The 19,893-nt window shown below is 55.6% G+C and overlaps 1 protein-coding gene across 1 annotated transcript in view; it reads left to right on the top strand.

Moving 5' to 3' along the window:
* Positions 1–1,039: 1,039 nt before the first annotated feature.
* The window catches only part of RAI1 (retinoic acid induced 1), a 129,854-nt gene continuing 111,000 nt past the window's right edge, over positions 1,040–19,893 (top strand). Inside the window, exon 1 of the mRNA XM_025360919.1 lies at positions 1,040–1,385. The gene's annotated coding sequence lies outside the window, so the exon portion shown is untranslated. The remainder of the gene's footprint in view (positions 1,386–19,893) is intronic.

The following is a 19,893-nucleotide window of genomic DNA, read 5'->3' as shown; positions in this document are numbered from 1 at the left end:
TCACTCATTCATTCAACGTGCCTCTGTTTAAAGTCTGCCAGTGGCTACCTTCCTTGCACCTCACTGGGCCCTCTGCAGCCCTGCAGGCTCTGGCCCTCCTGTTATGGCTGTGACTTCAGTGTGCCCATTACTTGTTCCCTTGCTCACGGCCTCCTCACAATTCCACTTACTCACCAAGTTCTCTCCTGCCTCAGGACCTTTGCACTTGATGTTCTCTCTGCCAAGGATGCTCTTCCCAGCAGGACAGGCTCCTGTAGTCCCAGCTACTCAGAAGGCTGAGGTGGCAGGACTGTTTGAGGCCAGGAATTCAAGTTCGCTCTCGGCAACACAGCAAGACCCTGCCTCTAAAAGAAAAAAAATGCTCTTCCCAGACTTTACCCATGGCGGTTCCTCCTGTTATTTAGATCTTTGCACAGACAGGCCTCCTTCTCTCACCACCAGTCAAGGAGCCCTAGCCGTCACTTCACCTGCTAATTTTCTTCCTAGCACTTACTGCTCTAAAATTATCTTCGTCATGTATCTAAGCATTTGTTTGCTGTCTGTCTCTTCCCACCAGGATGCCAGCTCCATGACAGCAGGGACCGCATTGTCTCTGCTCATTCCTCAAGACTCAGCAAGGTGCCAGGTGCCCAGTAAATGAAGTTTACATGAAACCAATAGAGTTTTGAAATCGAAAATGTTTCTCAAACTGTAAAGAAGTGGGCACAGGTGAGGGCTAAAGGAGTGAGGGTGGGGCCTGGCCTGACGCTGGAAGCTCCAGAACGCAGGGCGCTAGAGTCCTCCCGGGCCTCACCGGGATCCCACCGCAGAGGGCCCCTCCCGCAGGCCGGCGGGAGGGCGGGCGGGGGGCGCGCAGTGGGGCGCGCGGACCGCCAGGGGGTGCTGTCGGGGCGCGCACGGCCCACCTGGCGCCCGGGGCCGCGAGCGAGCGCAGCCAGGCCGCCCGGGAACTTTTTTCCTCGCGCTCTCGCTCTCCTTCTCCCCCCGCGCGTCGCCCGCCCGCCCGTCCGCTCTTCCTGTGCGGAGGGGATCGCATTTCCCCGCGGCACCCGCGGACACCAGGCAGGCCCGGCCGGGTGCGCGGCCAGGGCCCGGTCCCCGTGCCGCCCGCTCCCCGCGCCCCCGGGCGCCGCCCCCGCCCGCGGCTGGGCTCCGAGAGACTAGTGGGAGAGCGAGTGCGGCGAAGGCGAGAGGCGAGCCGAGCAGGCCGCCCAGCCCGCGGCCCGAGCGCCGGCGCGAGGAGGGGGCGCCGCGGCCCACCCTCCTTCCTGCCTGGCCGCGGGCCGGCGGGGCCGCCGCGCCCCGACCCCCATGGCCACCCAGGCCTCCGGGCCGCGAAGTCGCAGCGCCAGACCCAGGGCCCCCGAGTGAGCGCGGGCGCCGAGGTGAGCAGCGAGCGCCGGGGCGCGGGGGGCTCAGTGGACGCTGCCCCGGGGCGGGGGCGGCGCGAGGCGTCGGGATCCTGGGCCGGGTGAGGAGCCGAGGCAGGTTCGGGGACCGAGAGCGCGCGCTGGGTGGAGATGTGGGGTCCGCGGGGTCCTTGCTTTGTGTGGTGTGGGGGGTGCGCGAGGTCACCGGATGGACGTCTGGGGAGCTGCAGGGTGGGGGCGCCCTGCGCCGCGGCTGAGGGTCTTCTGGGGAATGTGCGGCCGGCTGAGGTCGGGTTGGGGCATGGCGCGAGGGGCGAGTGTGGCAAAGGCTCTGCGTGCGCCGAGGCGCGGAGTGTTTGCGGAGCGTGGGGTGGCGACGTGGGGAACATTCGCGCGGCGCCGGGGGCGGAGGGGAGCTTTGTGAGTGCGTCCGAGGTGGGGGGCGGGGAGCTGACTTCCCCATGCGTGACCCGGGCCCGGCGTGGCCGTCGCGTAGGAGTCAGGGCCCGCAGGGGCGGCGAAGGCCGTGTATGGCGAGATGGGGTGCGCGGGCTCTCTGCGGTGTCCCCACCCGGGCAGCGGCGCCGGGGCCTGTGCGCAGGCCCCGAGGCCGGGCAGGAAGCGGCCCCCGCGACTTGGGGAGCTCTGTAGCGGCCCGGGACGCACGGGCCCTTCGGGGATGACGTCACGGGCGGGGGCCCCGGACACGCGAGCCTGGCACCCCACAGACAGCGGCGCAGCCCGCCGCCCCGCCGCTCTTTTCGAGGTCGGCCCCCCCTCTCCCGCGCCTTGAAGGCAGGGAACCCGGGAGGAGGACATGGGGGCCGAGTGCGGCGGGGACAGGGGGTGGCAGGACGCGAGGGTGACATTTGGAGCCTGGTCGCTCCAGGGGCCTCCGTGGTGGGGCAGAAGGGAAGCGAAACACCAGCCAGGCCCTAGGCCGTCGCGGCCACAGCTTCCTGGGGCGCCCGTTTTCCCGGCGAGCAGTGTTCCTTCTTGGGACTCTTGGTCGTTATCCAGTCCACGCAGGGGCCGGAGTGCGGGCTGCAGCGGTGCCCTCCAGCGCGGAGCCCGGGCTGGCGGGGGCGCGGCGGGCCTTGGGCTCTGAATGGATGGGAGCGAGTGTAACAATGCGCCGGTGGGGGCTGGGGGAGGGGAGGCCGCGCGCCTGAATGGCGGAGCCGGCCGGGCGCTGCTCCGCGCGCCGCACTCTCTCCCGGGCCGCCTGCCTCGCGGTTTCGGCGGGCCCGGATTCAGGGACCCACTCGGGACCTGCACGGTTCCTCCCACCAATATTGCCCCCCCGCCTCCCCTTTATGTCTTTTCCAACGCAGTAGTGTGTTGAGAATTCAAGGGCATTACATCTGGTTGCAATCCAGTTTCATGCCGCTGCCGGGCTGTTAAGACCTCGCGCTGACGTCAGAGCAGGGGAATTACTTCTTTTTATTTTATCTTTTTTTAGTTGTCTGCTGCCCTGGGAGGAGAGGCGGGGGTGGGTTAGGCGAGCTCTGATGTGGAGGCGCCAGCGTGATGGGAGCCCCGAGCTGGGGGCTCTGCTTCTCTTCCTGCCACTGCCCCCCCTCCGTTCTCCATACAAACCTCGTTCTGCTCAGGGTCAGGCCCACCTCAGCTGGGGGGCAGCCCTCACTGCAGACTGAGTGGTGGCCCCTCCCTGCTGACCACACAGCTGGGTTTTCAGAGGCTTCCCTGGGACGTGGCCCTCGGGATCTGGAAGCTGGAAAGGAATCTTCTAGTTTCCCACCCCTCCCCCTCTTGACAGGCAAGCCGGTAGGAGCAAGGAGAAGTGGCCTTTTGCGTGACACAGAAGTGGACACAGTCATTCTGATCTCAGGGCAGGCTCAGCCCTATAACTCTGGCAAAAGCTCTCACAAGCAAAAGACTTGGAGAGGAGGAGAATGTATCAAGGCGAGATCCAGGCCCTAGAAGCCAACTGTGGAGTGGGCAAAATAGGATCTTTCCACCAACCGAGCATCCCTCTGGCTTCTATGGAGATAAAGGGAACTCAGGGGTACTGGAGCTGCCTTTCTCTTCCACTAGACTGTGGGACTCTTGTAGGCAGGGACCCTGTCTTACTCTGTTTATTTTATTTTTGAGGCAGGGTCTTGCTGTGTGGCCCAGGCTGGAGTGCCTTGGCACAAACACAGCTCACTTCAGCCTCAACCTCCGGGGCTCAAGCGATCCTCCAGCCTCAGTCTCCTGAGTAGCTGGGATCATAGGCCCCCAATACCACACCTAGCTAATTTTTAATTTTTTGTTTTTTCCTAGAGACAGGGGTCTTGCCATGGCTGGTCTTGAAGTCCTGGGCTCAAGCTATCCTCCCTCTTTGGCCTCCCAAAGTGCTGGGATTACAGGAGTGAGTCACTGCACCCAACCTTACTCCTCTTTAGACTCCCAAGCTTAGACCAATGGCTTTCAAACTCTTGCCCGTGACATATAGTAAGAAATACATTGTAGGTAACTACACAGGTCACACTGTATATAGCTGAAACAAAAGTTTACTGAAATAACTCCCTTACTGTCTGCTGGTCTGTGATACTTTTTGTTCTAGTGTATTTGATTTTTTTTAAATTACTCATTGCTACCCACGAAATTAATTTTGCAATCCACTGATGGGTCATACCCAGAATTTGAAAGAAACAGGCCTAGGAAATGAATTTGCCATGTATTCATGCAACAAATGTTCATTGCAACCCTAATAATTCCTGCCATTTTAAACTACTCAAGTAACACTTGGATACTTGGGTGAAAAATGCAAATAAGCCAGAAATATATGTAGTAAAAGTAAAAGTTCCCTTGACATCCTCCCTGCAGGTAACCCCAGTTAATAGTTTGAACGGGTCCTTCCAGCCTTTTTGTTACATATATATGTGTGTATATGTGTATCACACATGTGTGTGTGTATATGTGCATCACACATATGTGTGTATATGTGTGTCACACATATGTGTGTATATGTGTGTCACACATGTGTGTGTATGTGTGTGTCACACTGTGTGTGTATGTGTGTGTCACATATATATGTGTGTATATGTGTGTGTCACATATACCAATCCATGCATAGTTTTCTTTTTCCCCAAGTGAGGACACACTGACTATGGGCTCTTACTCGGCAGCTTCCTTTTTCCTCTCTGTTTGTCTTGGAGAGGCTGGTTGTGTGGCGAAGTCCTTCAGGGCAAGTTCTGGGTTGACTCCTGGCTCCACCACATACTGAGCAGGCCGTTTACCTCTCTGTGCCTCAGTGTCCCCATCTTTACAATCAGAGTAACAGTACAGACCTCATGGGACTGAAGTGAAGATGCAGTGAGTTAATCCATATGAAGTTTAGAGCAGTGCTTATGCCAGTAAATGCTGATTGCTGCTGTCATTATTGTATTATTATTGCTATTCTATCTCTATGGCAGCCCATGTTTGAAATGCATTGCTTTGAACAGCTGCCTGTGGCCATGGCATGGGTGTCTTTTTCCTCCCCTATCCAATGTGTGGCTCCACAGGGAGGGAGGAGGTGCAACAGCAATGGTGTGCACAGAGCAGCGTCTCTGTGGGAGAGGCACCTGGGTGCTGGGCCCAAGGGAACAGGGATTTTCCAAGGACCTACTATTTCCAAAGTTATGTGCTTAATGTCGGGGTCCAAGCAGGAAGCATCCCTGCACTTGACCACAAGAAAGTCACAGCCCAGTGGGTAATTGGGACCCAGCTCATAGCCAAGGCCTTGACCAGAGCTGGGGGCTTCCCGGAGGAGGGGCCTTTAAGCAGGTGCTTTAGGCACAGCCAGGTAAGAATGAGAGGGGCACTCCTGGCAGAGGGAACGCAGTGAGCAGAGCAAGTCTTTGGAGGCTGGAAGGGATGTGGCCTGTGTGCTGTGGCCAAGAGGGGAGGACTTGGCTCAGAAAGAATGGTGGCGGAAGAGGGATGGGCTGTTGCTGGGACCTCCTCACTGGCCTCCCTGCCTCCATCCTGTCCCCTCCCAGGTGCTGGCCAGCAGCACTGTCAGTGATCATTCTAAACCCAGCAGATAACCTCCAGTGGCTCCTGCTGCCTTCTGAATAAAGGTCCCATCTGTAGTTCTTCCCACGCTGCCCAGGGCCATTTCTCGTGTCCTCTGCCTGCCCTGTGCTCATTCAGTCCTGTCCCCTCCAGCCATAGCCGGCACCTCCTTGTTAAGATGTAGCCATGTGCATCCCTGCCTCTGTGCATTGGGCTGGGCTGTTCCTTCCACCTGGGATGCCCTTCACCTTCCTCCCTGCTGCCCCAGACCAAAACAGACGTCCTGTCTCCTCCTCCTCTGACCTCCGAGGCAGTATGAGTCATCTCCCTTTGTCTATACTCGTGGCGTAGCGTTTATCACGGAATTATCGGCAGTTCTGCCAGTGTCTGTCCTCCCCATGAGGCTGGAGCATCGAGGCCTGAAAGCACGTCTCCTTGCTCTCTCCGGCCCAGCGCCAAGGGCGAGGCCTAGAACACAGGACGCTCAGAAATGCTTCCTGGCAGGAGGGCCAGGTGAGGTAGAGAGGGTGAGAGCCCCGACATTGTCTTCGGTGGGCCCCTTTGATCTTTAGCAAGGGCATGCTCAGGTCTGTGTGGATCTTGTGCTGTCAGACTTTAGATGAGTGGGGTGAGGGGCTTGGTGGGGTGGGGGGGCGGGGGGGGTGGCGGGCAGCTTCCCCAGGCTGCTTCCTGAGGGGGCTGGGAGAAACTGGCTCGTCCTGTTCCCCAGTGATTGAGGCAGAGCTGTGCCCTGTTCCTGGTGGGTCACTGGGGATCTGAGATTGGAATGTGACACCAGGGAGGGGGAGGCAGGGGGGGAGGCAGGGCTGGAGGCTGCCTGCAGGCTGGGGCTTGGCTGGCAAAGGACAGATTTTGCTCCACTGGTTCTTGAACCCATGTGATGTGTGTGTGTGTGTGTGTGTGTGTGTGTGTGTGTGTGGACAGAGCCGGGGAAGGGAGAGATGGGGAAGAGAAAAACATGAGGGCAGAGAGGTGGAGTGGGGGTGGGGGACCTGGGGAGTGGTGAGCAGGGACAGGGAGAGATGGAACTGGGGGGATGACAAGGAGTGAGGGGGAAGTTCCCGCTGCTGCTGTTGCTGGAGAGTATGAAGAGTGTGCTTAGGGCCAGGAAGGAAAGCAGCCAGGCGCATCAGCTCCCACCATCGTCAGCCATGCCTTCCTTGTCTGTCCAGCAGACAACTCCAAGTGTTCTCTTGCTCGGCTCCATGCTGGCACAGCCCCAGACAGGAGCAAGCTTGTGGTCCAGGCTTTGAGGCCCTTGAAGTCTAGGGGCCAGATGGACGATGAGCATCCGGTTTTGTTTTGTTTTGTTTTGTTTTGTTTTTTGAGATGGAGTCTTGCTGTGTTGTCCAGGCTGGAGTGCAGTGGCACAATCTCAGCTTACTGCAGACTCCGCCTCCCAGGTTCAAGCAATTCTCTGGCTTAGCCTCCCGAGTAGCTGAGATTACAGGCACCCGCCACCACGCCCAGCTAATTGAGCATCCACTTTCTGCACAAAGTGATCAGGCTTGGGAAGAGAAGGTGCCCAGGATGCTGTGCAGAGGCAGGAGGGAAGGGTGGAGCAGGCGAGCATGGGGTTGGGGGCAGGGAAGCCATTAGGCACTATGGTGGGGAGCCAGGACTGCTGGGGAATCTTCCTTTCCTCTCTGGCCTCAGTCTCATGTATAAATGGGGGGAGGGTGGACTGCTCTTGGACTGATGGTCTGTGGACCCAAGTCACCCACTCCTTGGGTGTGAGAAACCAGGGACCCCGTGGAGACAGCTGATAGAACAGGGGCAGCGGGCATGCTCAGAGCGTCTACAGGCCCATGGTCAGGGGGCTTAAGGGAGAACATGCAGAATCCAGTGGAGCTTGGGTTCACCTCCTAGAGCTCCCTTCTTGGAGACTGTGCTCATCTGGAAGGAGAGATAGGGTCGGGGTAGGGGAAAGCACTGGATTCAGAATCAGGAAAAGCGTTTGAGTTTTAACTGAAGCATCCCTTGGGCAAGTCACTTTCTCTCTGTGAGGGTCAGTTTCCTCTTCTGTCAAAAATGTGAACGGGCTTTGTTGTAAGCATTAAAGGTGAGCTGCGGCACCGTGGCTCACACTTGTAATCCCAGCCCTTCGGGAGGCCAAGGCAGGCAGATCACTTGAGGTCAGGAGTTTGAGACTAGCCTGGCCAACATGGCAAAACCCCATCTCTACTAAAAACACAAAAATTAGCCAGGTGTGGTGGCCCATGCCTGTAATTCCAGCTACTTGGGAGGCTGAGGCACGAGAATCACTTGAACCCAGGAGGCGGAGGTTGCAGTGAGCCAAGATAGCACCACTGCACTCCAGCCTGGGTGAAGGACACTCTGTCTCAAAAAAAAAAAAAAAAAAAAAAAAGAGTGTTGCTGTGTTTTGTGATCTGGAAAGCAAGGAGGTCCTATAGCTTGGGGCCATAAACACAGGCTTTGGGGTCACACCAGCCTGGGTTCAAATCCAGGTACCAGCTGCTCACTGTCAGGCTCCATTTCCTTCTCCTTTAAAATGGGGGTAATAGGCAGGGCGTGGTGGCTCATGTCTATAATCCCGGCAGTTTGGGAGGCGGAGGTGGGTGGATCATTTGAGGTCAGGAGTTCCAGACCAGCCTGGCCAACCTGGTAAAACCCATCTCTACTAAAAATACAAAAACTAGTTGGGCGTAGTGTCACCTGCCTGTAATCCCAGCTACTTGGGAGGCTGAGGCAGGAGGATGACTTGAACACGGGGGGCGGAAATTGCAGTGAGCCAAGATCGTGCTACTGCACTCCAGCCTGTGTGACAGGGCAAGATTCAGTCTCAAAAAAAAAATAATAATAATAAATTAAATGGGGATAATAACAAGCCCCTCCTGGTTGCTGGTGCACAGTTCCTTAGCTGGGCCATCACTGCTGGGCTGTTAGGCAGTTGTTTTTTGTTTTTTTTTGTTTTTGTTTTTGTTTTTTTTGAGACAGAGTCTCGCTCTGCCGCCCAGGCTGGAGTGCAGTGGCCGGATCTCAGCTCACTGCAAGCTCCGCCTCCCGGGTTCACGCCATTCTCCTGCCTCAGCCTCCCAAGTAGTTGGGACTACAGGCGCCCGCCACCGCGCCCGGCTAGTTTTTTGTATTTTTTAGTAGAGACGGGGTTTCACCGTGTTAGCCAGGATGGTCTCGATCTCCTGACCTCGTGATCCACCTGTCTCGGCCTCCCAAAATGCTGGGATTACAGGCTTGAGCCACCGCGCCCGGCCTGTTTGTTTGTTTTTTGAGATGGAATCTCGCTCTGTCGCCCAGGCTGGAGTTCAGTGGTGTGATCTCAGCTCACTGCAACCTCCGCCTCCCGGGTTCAAGTGATCGATTCTCCTGCCTCAGCCTCACAAGCAGCTGGGACTACAGGCATCTGCCACCATGCCCGGTTAATTTTTGTATTTTTAGTAGAGATGGGGTTTCATCATGTTGGCCAGGCTGGTCTCAAACTCCTGACCTCATGATCTGCCTGCCTCAGCCTCCCAAAGTGCTAGAATTACAGGTGTGAGCCACCACACCCTGCCTTGGGCAGTTATTTTTATTGCTAAAGTGCTTTGTATGTAGAAGAGATCGCTATTGTTGTTGTTGTTATTATTATTATTATTATTTTGAGCTGGAGTCTCGCTCTGTTGCCCAGACTGGAGTGCAGTGGCTCAACCTCGGCTCACTTCAACCTCTGCTTCCTGGGTTCAAGCAAGTCTCCTGCCTCAACCTCCCTAGTAGCTGGGATTACGGGCACGCACCACCATGCCTGGCTAATTTTTTTTTATTTTTAGTAGAGACGGGGTTTCACCATGTTGGCCAGGCTGGTCTCGAACTCCTGACCTCAGGTGATCCACCCGCCACGGCCTCCCAGAGTGCTGGGATTACAGGCGTGAGCCACCACGTCCGGCCAATTACTATTCTTTTTCCATTCATGCCAGGTCACATCTAAAGGTCACAATGTTATTACCTGTAATAACATTGGCCAAAATGAGGAGTTTGGTGCTTGTTTCTTTTCTAGCCAGGTCAAGGCAGATGGATTGAGTGGGTCTTTTTACACATGGGGCAGGTGAGAATTACTAGTTTTCTGGCAAGAGTTTCTGTATGTAAGGGGACTTCGCTCCAATGGTGTAGGTGGACCCCAGGAAAGCATCCAGCAACTTGTGACTTCAGTGGCAGTATAACCACAAACTCTCATTCATTCATTCAGTCATTCATTCATTTATAAATCATGTGTGGAGCACCAGGATACTGAGAAAACAGCCATGAATGAGATGCAGCTCTAATGCAGCATAGTGGATATGCATACGTATTTTGGACTTTGCCTGGGTTCAGATCCAGGGTCTACCACTTGTGAAGTTAGCCAAGTTATTTATCTCCTTTACTTGGCTCCATCATCTGTAAAATGTTGGAATTGATAGAATCTACCTCATAGGGTGGTTGTTTGTTCAAGTCCAGCGACAGGTACATAGAAAGTGCCAGAGCATGGTCCTTCCTCCATTGTTGCTTTTATTCCTGCCCTGAACGATCTCATGGATCAGCTTGGTGCTGGAGGAGGTCACCCTGGCCAGGCTTCTCCGTGAGGGTTGGCATCCAGAAAGGGGTGCCAAAGCTCCCCAACTCCTTGAATCAGACCCTTCTATAGCAATCTAGAGCTGCTTCTCTGCTTGGCTGCTGGGGCCTGATGCTGGGGAGGTCCTGTGAGGCCTTAGTCACCTGGGAAAGTCTGCCTCTTGTCTGGCACCAGGTGTGCTTGATTTTAGAAGGAATTTCAGTCCAGGCCAGGCGCCGTGGCTCACTCCTGTAATCCCAGCACTTTGGGAGGCCGAAGCGGGTGGATCACCTGAGCCCAGGAGTTCGAGACCAGCCTGGCCAAACATGGCAAAACCCTGTCTCTATTAAAAATACAAAAAGATAGCCGGGTGTGGTGGTGGGTGCCTGTAATCCCAGCTACTCAGGAGGCTGAGGCAGCAGAATTGCCTGAACCTGGGAGGCAGAGGTGGCAGTGAGCCAAGGTGATCGTACCACTGTACTCCAGCCTGGGCGACAGAGTGAGACCTTGTCTCCAAAAAAAAAGAAAAAAAAAGGAATTTCAGTTTCAAGTATGAAAGCAAAAGGTGTTTCCTAATTGAGTAGTCCTCACCAGCCGGAGGCAGCAGGACTGCCTGCCTCTGTGTGGACCTTAGGCAGGTCCCTCAAGCTCCCTGAGCCCATTTCCTCCTTCATCAAAAGGCGAAAGTAACAGTACCTATTTCATAGTTTTGTTGTTAAGAGGATCAAATGAGATAGGGCCTCTAAAGCACTTAGCCAGTCCTGGGCACAGAATAGTGTGCTTAGTAAATATTGTGCCTATTAGTGATAATCAGAATTCTCAGACAATGTAAAGTAAAAACCACCTGAAAGATTTCTTAGGAGCTACAGCTTCATAGAGATGTGAAGTTGTAAACCTCCCACCAGCCCAAGTGGACAAAGAATTGTTACAGCAGCTGGAGAGACGGGAGGCCCAGAGAAGCTTAACTCCTGTAGCAAAGTCGCCCAGCATTCTGGCTTGGGGTGGGAGGGGCTGGGGAACCAGAGCTGGCTTTCAGTCTGCTGCTCTCTGGTGCTTTGATAGTGATTCTTTCAGCAAACAGCTATGGGCAAACAGCATTGATACACAGCGGAGGTCACATGGGCCTGTCTTCTGGAAGCTTCTGTTCTGATAGGGAAAATAAAATTTCTACATGATTATGATAAGAGGTAAAATAAAATCACATGTTCTATTAGAAGGGTAAAGTCGTGTATTCATTCATTCAAGGGGGCTCTGTGCCAGGCTGTGGAGCAGTGGGTCTCATTCGGAGGTGATCTTGTGTCTCAGGGGACACTGAGCCATGTCAGGAGGCATTTTTGGTCGTTTCAGCTAGGGAGGTGCTGCTGGCATCTAGTGGGTAAAGGCCAGGGATGTTGCTAAACATCCTACTGCACATGGCAGCCCCTGGAACCACACCATCAGCTGGCCCCTGATGTCTGTGTGCTGAGGGGTTGAGATGAGATCCCTGCCTTGAGAAGCAGCAGTGGCCAAGCAGATGGAGCCCCTGTCCGTTTGAGGCATATAGCATGGTAGGTGAGCAGACATTACAGAAATGATTGCCTAGAGATGGATTTATTTGTAATGTGAGCTATGAAGGAAAAGGTAGCAGGAAGAAAGAGGGATGTGGGCCTTTCCACTCCTTCAAGGGAAGGCCTTTGGGGAGGTATTTCCAGCCGAGGGCACAGCCCAGGCAAAGGCTCAGAGGCAGAAAATGCAAGGGTGTGTTGTGGGTGGGGAGGCTACCAGGTACCTGGTGTGTGCCTGGAGAGAAGTCAGAAAAAGAGCTGGCCTCGGGGGACCCAGGAAGTGGCTTCCAGAGGTGGGGAGAAGGCAAAGGAGAGGACTAAACCCTTTAGTCTGGTTTGAGGGAACTCCAACCCTCAGCATGTTGTTCTCTGGGGGATCAAGCAGGGCCAGGTGGGCGGTGGGAGCACCCTAGCCCCAGGTGCTACCCTCCAGCCGGGGGCCCAGCCTTTTCCTTTTCTCTTGTTTGCAGCCTTCTGATAGGTGGGAAAGAGAAGCAGGAAAAAAGAGAGAGAGCAGAGGAAAAACAATATTTTCATTTCAAACACAGATAGGGGTGGGGGAGGCGGGAAGGAATCTGGTTTATGTTACCTTTGAGACAAGCACAGAAAATCCCCACCGTGGCCCAAAATAGCACTAAAACAGACGTTTTGCCAAATCAGACTTAATTGAGTGGCTCTCTTCTTGACTCCAGCGGGATGTGGACGGAGCTGGCTTTGTTCCCTTGGGGTGACACTGTCCTCTGGGGCCACTGCCCTGGCTAATTAAACTGAGAGGACCTGGTCTCCCAGGCAGGACAGGAGCCTGGGGAGCTGAACTTGACAGCCCTTGGCCTCTGCCTGAGAGGGCCAGAAATGGTTACAGGGGTTGGGAAGGTGGGGGGTTCCTGACAGGAGGGCCAATTGAGTGAAGGCATTGGTGGGAGAGGCCTGGTTCCTGTAATACGTGAATATCTGTCTCTTTGGATGCTGAAAGGGATCAGGAGAAAAGCCAGCATTGAGTGCCTACTGTTGTGCCAGGCATTGGGTGGTCCTCGCTAAGTCTTATCAACTGCCCTATATTCATTATCAAGGAAACTGAAGCACAGAGAGGTTAAGTGATCTGCCTGAAGTCACAAAGCAACCAAGTGGCAGAGCTAGGATTAGAAATCATATCCGCAGGCTCCAAAGCCAGGCCCTGCCTGCTGCTTACCCCCTTCCCCATGTTAGTCACTCATCCATTCGGGAGCTAATTCCTGGCTATGAAATAATACTGTGACCTTGTGGGAAGTGAAGGCTTGTAGTCAGACAGCCATGAGCTTGGCTTCTGACCAGAGCAGTTTGTCTTTTCATGGCTTTCTCCCTCAGAGCCTTCTCTTTCCTCATCTATCAAGTGGGCATAATCATACCTTTATCGTGGAGTTGCTGTAAGGGTTAAACTCAGCATAGAAGGGGATGAAAGGGGAAGGAGGAGGTCCCTGGGCCACCCAACTTGGCAGGGTACAATAAAAGAGTCCTGGGTAGAGGGAGCCAGACAAGATTGCAATATCTCTCTGCCTATCAGTGTTCGGTTTCTTTATTTGAAAGGGGAGAGAGGGCAGAGACTGCTCTGCAGGTAGAAAAGGTGGTGTGGAATGCAGGTATTTATTTTTCTCTGCCTGTGAAAGCCCCATTTTTGCTCAGGCTGTGTAGGGCTTCCCGACGCTGCCATGGGTGCACACATCTGCACACTCTGGGGTGCCTGCCATGCAGAGGCGTCTGCCCAGGGTGGGCACTGACGGCATCCACCATGTGATGCCCCCATGCAGCCGGTAAGCTGTCATCACAGCACCTGGGGTACCTGGGAGTCCCCAGAAAGAGTGAGGATGGGTGAGGGCCATGAAACAAGGGCATCATTCCTCCACCTCCTCTGATCAGGCCCTCCTGGTCCCATTCATATCCTTATCTCCTGGCAGCCAGTGGGTTGCTGGGAAGGCAGGGGCAGCCTTCCTGATTGACAAACAAAACAAGCTTGCTCACAAAAGGAGAGGGGAGGCTGGCTGGGCCTCTCCAGTTCCCCTCCCCCTGCCCCAGGCATCTTTCCTGCTCCACCCAACTGGCACCCTACATTCTAAGATGCTGCTAGGGGGCTCCAAAGCCATTGTCGATGGTCAGGCCACCCAGGCTAGGAGCCCCTTGAACTGGGGAGGTGGATTCAAGGAGTGATGGGGTTGCCATGAGGCGGGGCTTGCTGCAATGGCCGCCCCTCCTTCCCTTCAGCTGGCTGGGCAGGCAGCTTGGAGAGGAAGCCAGGCGGCAGGTAGCTGAGAAAGACATCGGATCCAGGGGGAGCAGCAGAGAAAGCAAACAAACAGGGCTTTGTGTGGCTGCAGATTGGCGGCTCAGAGGGGAAGCCAGGCCTGTGGTAGGGGGAAGGGAGAGGAAGGAACGGGAGACCAGGCCATTGCTTTGGGCCGGACGGAGATCGGCGGCTGGACCAGCCCGGGCTGGGCGGCCGGGAAGTAGGGAGTGCTACTCCGTGTGGACAGGCATCTGGAGTCACAGCCTGGCCGAGTCCCAGCTCTGCCACTTCGCTCCTTAACAGATCTGGGCATGTTTGCCCACCTAATCTGGGCAGTCATTCACACGTAGGTCTCGCTCGCGTAGGAGGAGAGTCACCTGTCCTGGCCCAGTCAGTGTCTGCTCTCATCCTACCCTTGTCCCGTCACTGCTGGGAGGACACAGAATCAAAGGGATTCAGGGTCTCCTGGGAGCTGCTAGCCTTGCCGGGTCTCCTGGGAGGGCAGAGACCTCTGCTTAGATCTGTGGGCACTTTGGAGGCTTTGACCGGGGAGGCAGCCGTGCTGAGGGGAAACGGGTTCTCTGCCCAATAACGGATGCCTGAGGTGTAGGTGGGCAGAGGCTGGCATCAGGCCCCTAAGCCAGAGAAACCAAACTGCTCCCTCCTCGTCGCGGTGGGGACGCACGAGGTGCGGGGAGGAACATAGCCAGGAAGTCCGGCCTTCCTGTGGGGAGGGAGGGGCATCTTTTCTGGGGTGTGTGTCACATTCTGGATCCCAGCGGAGGCAGCCCCCAACCTGGCCGACCTCTCAGGGAGCTGGGAGGGCCCGGGCCTCGAGGAAAGGCATAGGTAGGAACTGTCAGGCCAAATGCCCGGGCAGCTCCACGCTCGCCTCCGAGGCCATTTCCTTTCCTCTCCCCGACCTCGAGAAGGGGCGGCGAGAGGGCAAATGCCCGCGCTTCCTGCTGGTCCCGCCCCTCCCCGCCCGCGGCGCCCACCATCTTGGCCGCGCCGGAGCCTTCTCCGCGGCGGCGTCCCACAGGCCGCGGTAGGGGCCCGCGACGCCGACGCCGGGGCAGGGGGGGAGGTCCCGGGAGCTTGGGAGCACAGAGGCCAGGCGGGGGGCGGGGCGGGGCGGGCCGCTCGCGTCGCCATGGCAGCGCCTGGCCCGGCATGCTTCGCGGGGCGGGGCGGGGCGGGGTGCCGAGGCCCCGCCCCCTGATGGAGCCTGGGTCTTTTTCCGGGAACGCCGGGGCTTCCAGTCCCAGTGCTGCGGCCGGCGCTTGCGGGTCACCGGGCTAGGCGGCGCACATCTCTGAGCCTCGCTGTCCCACTCCCTGGATGTTTGGGGAGAATGAAAGAGATCCTGTGCGTGTTAGCCTCGGGACGGGCTCTGCTTACCGAGCCCGGCAACCCCACGGCAGGGTCCTCGGGAAGCCGCTTCCGGGGGCCAGGATAATGGGGAGGCTGGACTCCTGCCGCTTGGGGGCTATTGAAAGTGTAGGCCAGGCGGCGCCTCACCTGCAGTGTCTGGGTCTCGAACTCTTCTCCAGGACTGCCCATGGGTCAGTCAGGACCTACCCTTTGCCCTAGGGTCGGAGAAAGGAGGGGCCCGGGAATGCACACCTCACACGGTCCAGGCCTGGACCCTGCAGCCCCGGCCGGCCTCCCTCCAGCCCAGGAGCACGGGCCTCCCCTAGTTGGCAGTTGTTGGACTGTCTGGCCGGGAGGCACATTCCTACCTTCTGAGCTTGGGCACCCCGCCTGCCCTGGGGCAGCCTCTTCCAGAACTTTACTGCCAACCCAGCCCTGCCCTTCTGCCAAAACTGCCCTGTCCCCACCCGGCCTTCTCGTGCCCTAAGTCCCTATGTTACTCACTTCACAGCCACAGCCGCCTTCTTTCCCCTAGTCTCTCTCTCTCTTTTTTTTTTTGAGCCAGAGTCTCCCTCTGTTGCCCAGGCTGTAGTGCTGTGTCGTAATCTCCGCTCACTGCAACCTCCGCTTCCCAAGTTCAAGCGATTCTCCTGCCTCAGCCTCACGAGTAGCTGAGATTACAGGCACTCACCACGGCTAATTTTTTTGTATTTTTAGTAGAGACGAGGTTTCACCATGTTGGCCAGGCTGGTTCCAAACTCCTGATCTCAAGTGATCCTCCCACCTTCGCCTCCCTAAGTACTGGGATTACAGATGTGAGCCACCATGCCCGGCCTCCCCTAGTCTCTTAAGAAGCATCCTCTGTCACCTCCTACCTGTACTGAACAGGCAGCTAAATTGAATGTTGGCCTTTGGGTCTCCAAAGGGAGGCTGTGTGCTGGTTGAGAGGCTGTCCTTGTGCCTTTCTCCCTCCTCATCCAGGGCACATGCACAAAGAGGCTGAGAATGGGGGGCTACAGTTGCAGCAGAAGAGACTCAGGGTTGCCATTGAAAAGAACTTCCCAGTCCTGAGCATTTTGTTCTTAATGAAATTGTCAGATTATTGATATATTGGTTGTAGAAATATCCAAAAATACAGGAAAAAAGTAAAAAGTACCTTATAATCCCACCAGCAGAATGTAACTACTGTCAACATAACTTTCTGTAGATGTATGATAAACCACTTATGATACATCTACGGAGTCATGCTATATATTTGGTTTTGTAAGGCACTTGGTGGTTTTAATAGCTTTTTTCTCACTATAAAAGGAGGACAGGCTTATTATAGACTTTTGGAAAATATGACAAATTAAAAAAAAATTCACCCATACTCTCAGTCTCCAAAGGCAGCCACAGTTGTCTTCCTTCAACCCCCCCACCACCCGTTCACAGGGTTTTTCGCTTTGTGTTTTTTGTCTGTTTAGGTATGCCATCATTACTCCTGTATATACCAGTTGATATTTCGCTTTTCTCACTTAATGCTATTTAAGATGCTCCTGAACCACGTTCTTGGGAGAACTTCCGAGATGAGGCAGACATTTCTGGGGGTGATTTGTTGGACTGGCTGTTCACTTTCTGAGTTTGTCCTCTCCCTACCTGTAGCCCCCCAACAGAGTCCTTCCCCATTGCCACTAAACAATAATATGCAGCTTGGGTCAGGGGGTCCTGCTTGCTGGGGGCCCAGGAGGCTGCCTAGTGTGGACAGGGACATGCAAGACTTATGGCCTGATGCTGAGATCTGGGCTCCAATAGGAAGGGGCTTTACTCTGGCCCAGATATGCCAGGTTTCAGGGAGGTCTCAGACCTTGGCCTTATCCTCATTTGGGGCCTCCTTTGCCTGGGCACACTCAGACCTGAGGCCCCTTGTCGATCATGTGACCCGCCTTCTGCTTTGACTTCCTAGGAGTTGTTTCTGTTGCCCTTGGCTCCTCAGCCCCTCTTCTCCAGCCTCTCTCTGGAGGCATGCAGGCCTGGCACCAGCACAGCCTCCCTCTGCCCAGCTGCCCCTCGGCCCTAGCTACAAGCTGCCCTTGCCCCCACCCATCCTTACGGCCAGGCCTGTCTCTTCTCCCCCATTCCAGAACAGTTCAATTCTAACACATCTAAGCCCTGCGTGAAACAGGCCTTGGGAAATCACAGTTGCCAGGGACGGATTGGCATTTAAAAGGCATCCAAGGCTTCGGGAAACAAACTGAAGAGACAAGAGGATGCAGGGCCCTGTCTCAGAGCAGCAGCTGGATTTATTGGATGGAAAAATCACAGAATGCCCCTTTCCTCGGGAATAACAGCCCTGGCTGAGGGGCAGCGGGTGTGGCACGGGCACTCCATGCCCTGCCTGGCCACCACCTGCCATCACCGCTGTGTCCTCTCAGAAGTGAAAAGATGAGGGAGGGACATTGTCAGCCTGCAGCCAATGGCCCTGTAAATTCTATTCTCTTAACAGGTTTATTCAGTTATAAAATATTTAAGACCTGTTTCACTTTACCTGTATCCAGGAGGCAGCCTGTTTGGGGCCGAGATTGATGTGCTGAACATGATTTATTTATCTGAATTTGCTCTTGTGGTCTGGGCGTTACCTGGGTGTGGAATTTAACCAAATGACAAGATGGGTTTGCGTGTGTTCTTGAGCTTGGGGGGGTGTGTGTGTGTGTGTGTAAAAGTGAGTTTGTGTTTGTGTACACGGTGGGGGGTTGCTGTCAGGTGGCTTAGGTGTCTATGTGACTGGGACCAACGTGTGGTTGTGTGTGTGTGTGAGTTGGGGAAATGAGCTGAGGGTATGGGTACTCACACACCAGGCAGAATTCACAGCAGGTCACACGTTCTTTGTGTGCTGGGGGCACCTCTGTGTGCGGCCGAGTAGCTCTCTGTGTGCATATCCCGTGGTGTGAGGCCTGGTTCTCTTTCACCCACTTTTCATCATTGGTAGGGCACTGCGCACTGAGTTGCTGGGGCATCTGCTTTTCCATCCGGCCCTGAGTGAGCACTGACAACACCTGACTGTCTTCCAGCAGAACTGGGCCTTCCTGCCCTGCAGCCCAGAGACTAGAGGGAATTTGGTGATCAAGGTGGTCCAGGCCCACGGCCATAGCCCTAATGCAAAGCATGGCTCCTACTCCAGTGCTCTGCTCTGGGGTGACCCTGCCCCTCCCTGGGCTTGTTTCCTCTTCTGCTGCACAGAGGGCAGGCGCCCAGGTCCCTGTGGCTGCTCTCACACACAGGCTTCTGGGTGGCTCATGGCAGGCTTAGAGTATTGGGCTGGGGTTTGTCTCCTGCCACTCAAGAGTTGAGTCCCACCAGGACTCAAGAACACCAAGGAATGATGGGAAAATCCCCGCTGTGGGGCCCAACTCTGGATTCTGGGCATTGTCTCTGCCCCCTGTCTAGGCCCAGCCCTGGCCCAGTGGTCAGGAAAGTGGCAGGCAACCCTATTAACAGCCCTCGGTCCTCCCCTCCCCCCACACCCCTTTGTATTGAATGTGTCTGTCACTACTTTCCTAATGAGGCTGCTGAGGGCCCCCGTGAGGCAGATACCTTTGCAGACCGGAGGTGAGGGGGTGGGCCAGCCTCAGGGTCAGGCCAGGAAGGGGAGCTGAGCCCTTCGCCTGCCTGCACCTCCGAGGCCAGCTCAGCTGTGAAGTCATTGAGGCCCCGCTCAGCCCCTGAGCCAGCTGTGAGCAGGCACGAGAGCTTGAGGAGGTAGGAAAGCTCATCCCAGGCACGGAGTTTTCTTTGGCGCTGTGACTCTATAGTAATAATATTTCCACCTGGTCGACATCTATGTTTGGAGGCCTACTGTGTGCCAGGCACTGAGATCAGCCACGATCTGGATGGACACACAAAATCCCTGCCCTTGAGGGAGGTATGGCCAAAGGAAGAACGGTATTAATAAAATAATCACGTGATTTGAGTCATGCATTCATGCATGGGAATGCAGGCGGATCACAAGCCAAGACAGAGTCCAGGCAGAGCTTCTCTGATGGAGACAGGGAGTCCTGTGCCTAGACTGGGGGCTGATCCAGGCACTGGGTAAAGGCTCAGCAGGGATTGAAGGAATCAGGAGACCCAGATTCTTGCTGTGTGGCCTCAGGCAACTGCCCACCTTCTCTGAGCTCCTAGGGGCTGGCATCTTCCTTCTGGCTTCCGTCACCTCTGAGTGGAACTCCGGCAGTATGTGTCTCCTCTTCCGTGCTTTTTGCGCTCCCTGCCAGGGCCCTCAAGACATCTGTCGGCAACATCCTTGACTTTGGAATGCTGGAGGCACTGCCCCAGGGGATGCCTGGAGCCAAGCACAGCACCGCTGCCTCAGGCCCCACCTGCCAGTTCCTCTGAGCCCTTTTGCTCTCACAGAGCCACCTCCTGGACCGAAGAAAGCCTGGAAGACATGAAATTGAAGAATTAGTCCCCTATTTTCCCCCAAAATTGTAGAGAAAAGCATTTATTCATGAATTCACTCGTTCATTTGCTTGACTAGTGTTTCCTGAACACCTAGTAATTGCTGGGCGCATTGCACTCCATGTTGGACTGAGATGGCAAAGTGGTGGTCCTCCTGCGACGTCCTGCCCACAGACCTGTTTTGAAAGCCCATCCGTTGTCGGGGGCGGGGGGAGAGGGGGAATCAAATCAATTGCCAGTGAGTAATCGTTGAGTGACTTCATTTCCAATTTCCAGTTTACATTTCTTCTGAATTATTCTACCCTGCTTCCTCCGACCACAGTTGGTGGTGCTGGCTACTGTCTGCCG

The sequence above is a fragment of the Theropithecus gelada genome, chromosome 16 (genome assembly GCF_003255815.1).
Source record: "Theropithecus gelada isolate Dixy chromosome 16, Tgel_1.0, whole genome shotgun sequence".
Taxonomy (NCBI): domain Eukaryota; kingdom Metazoa; phylum Chordata; class Mammalia; order Primates; family Cercopithecidae; genus Theropithecus; species Theropithecus gelada.
This window is presented reverse-complemented; position numbering and strand designations above follow the sequence as displayed.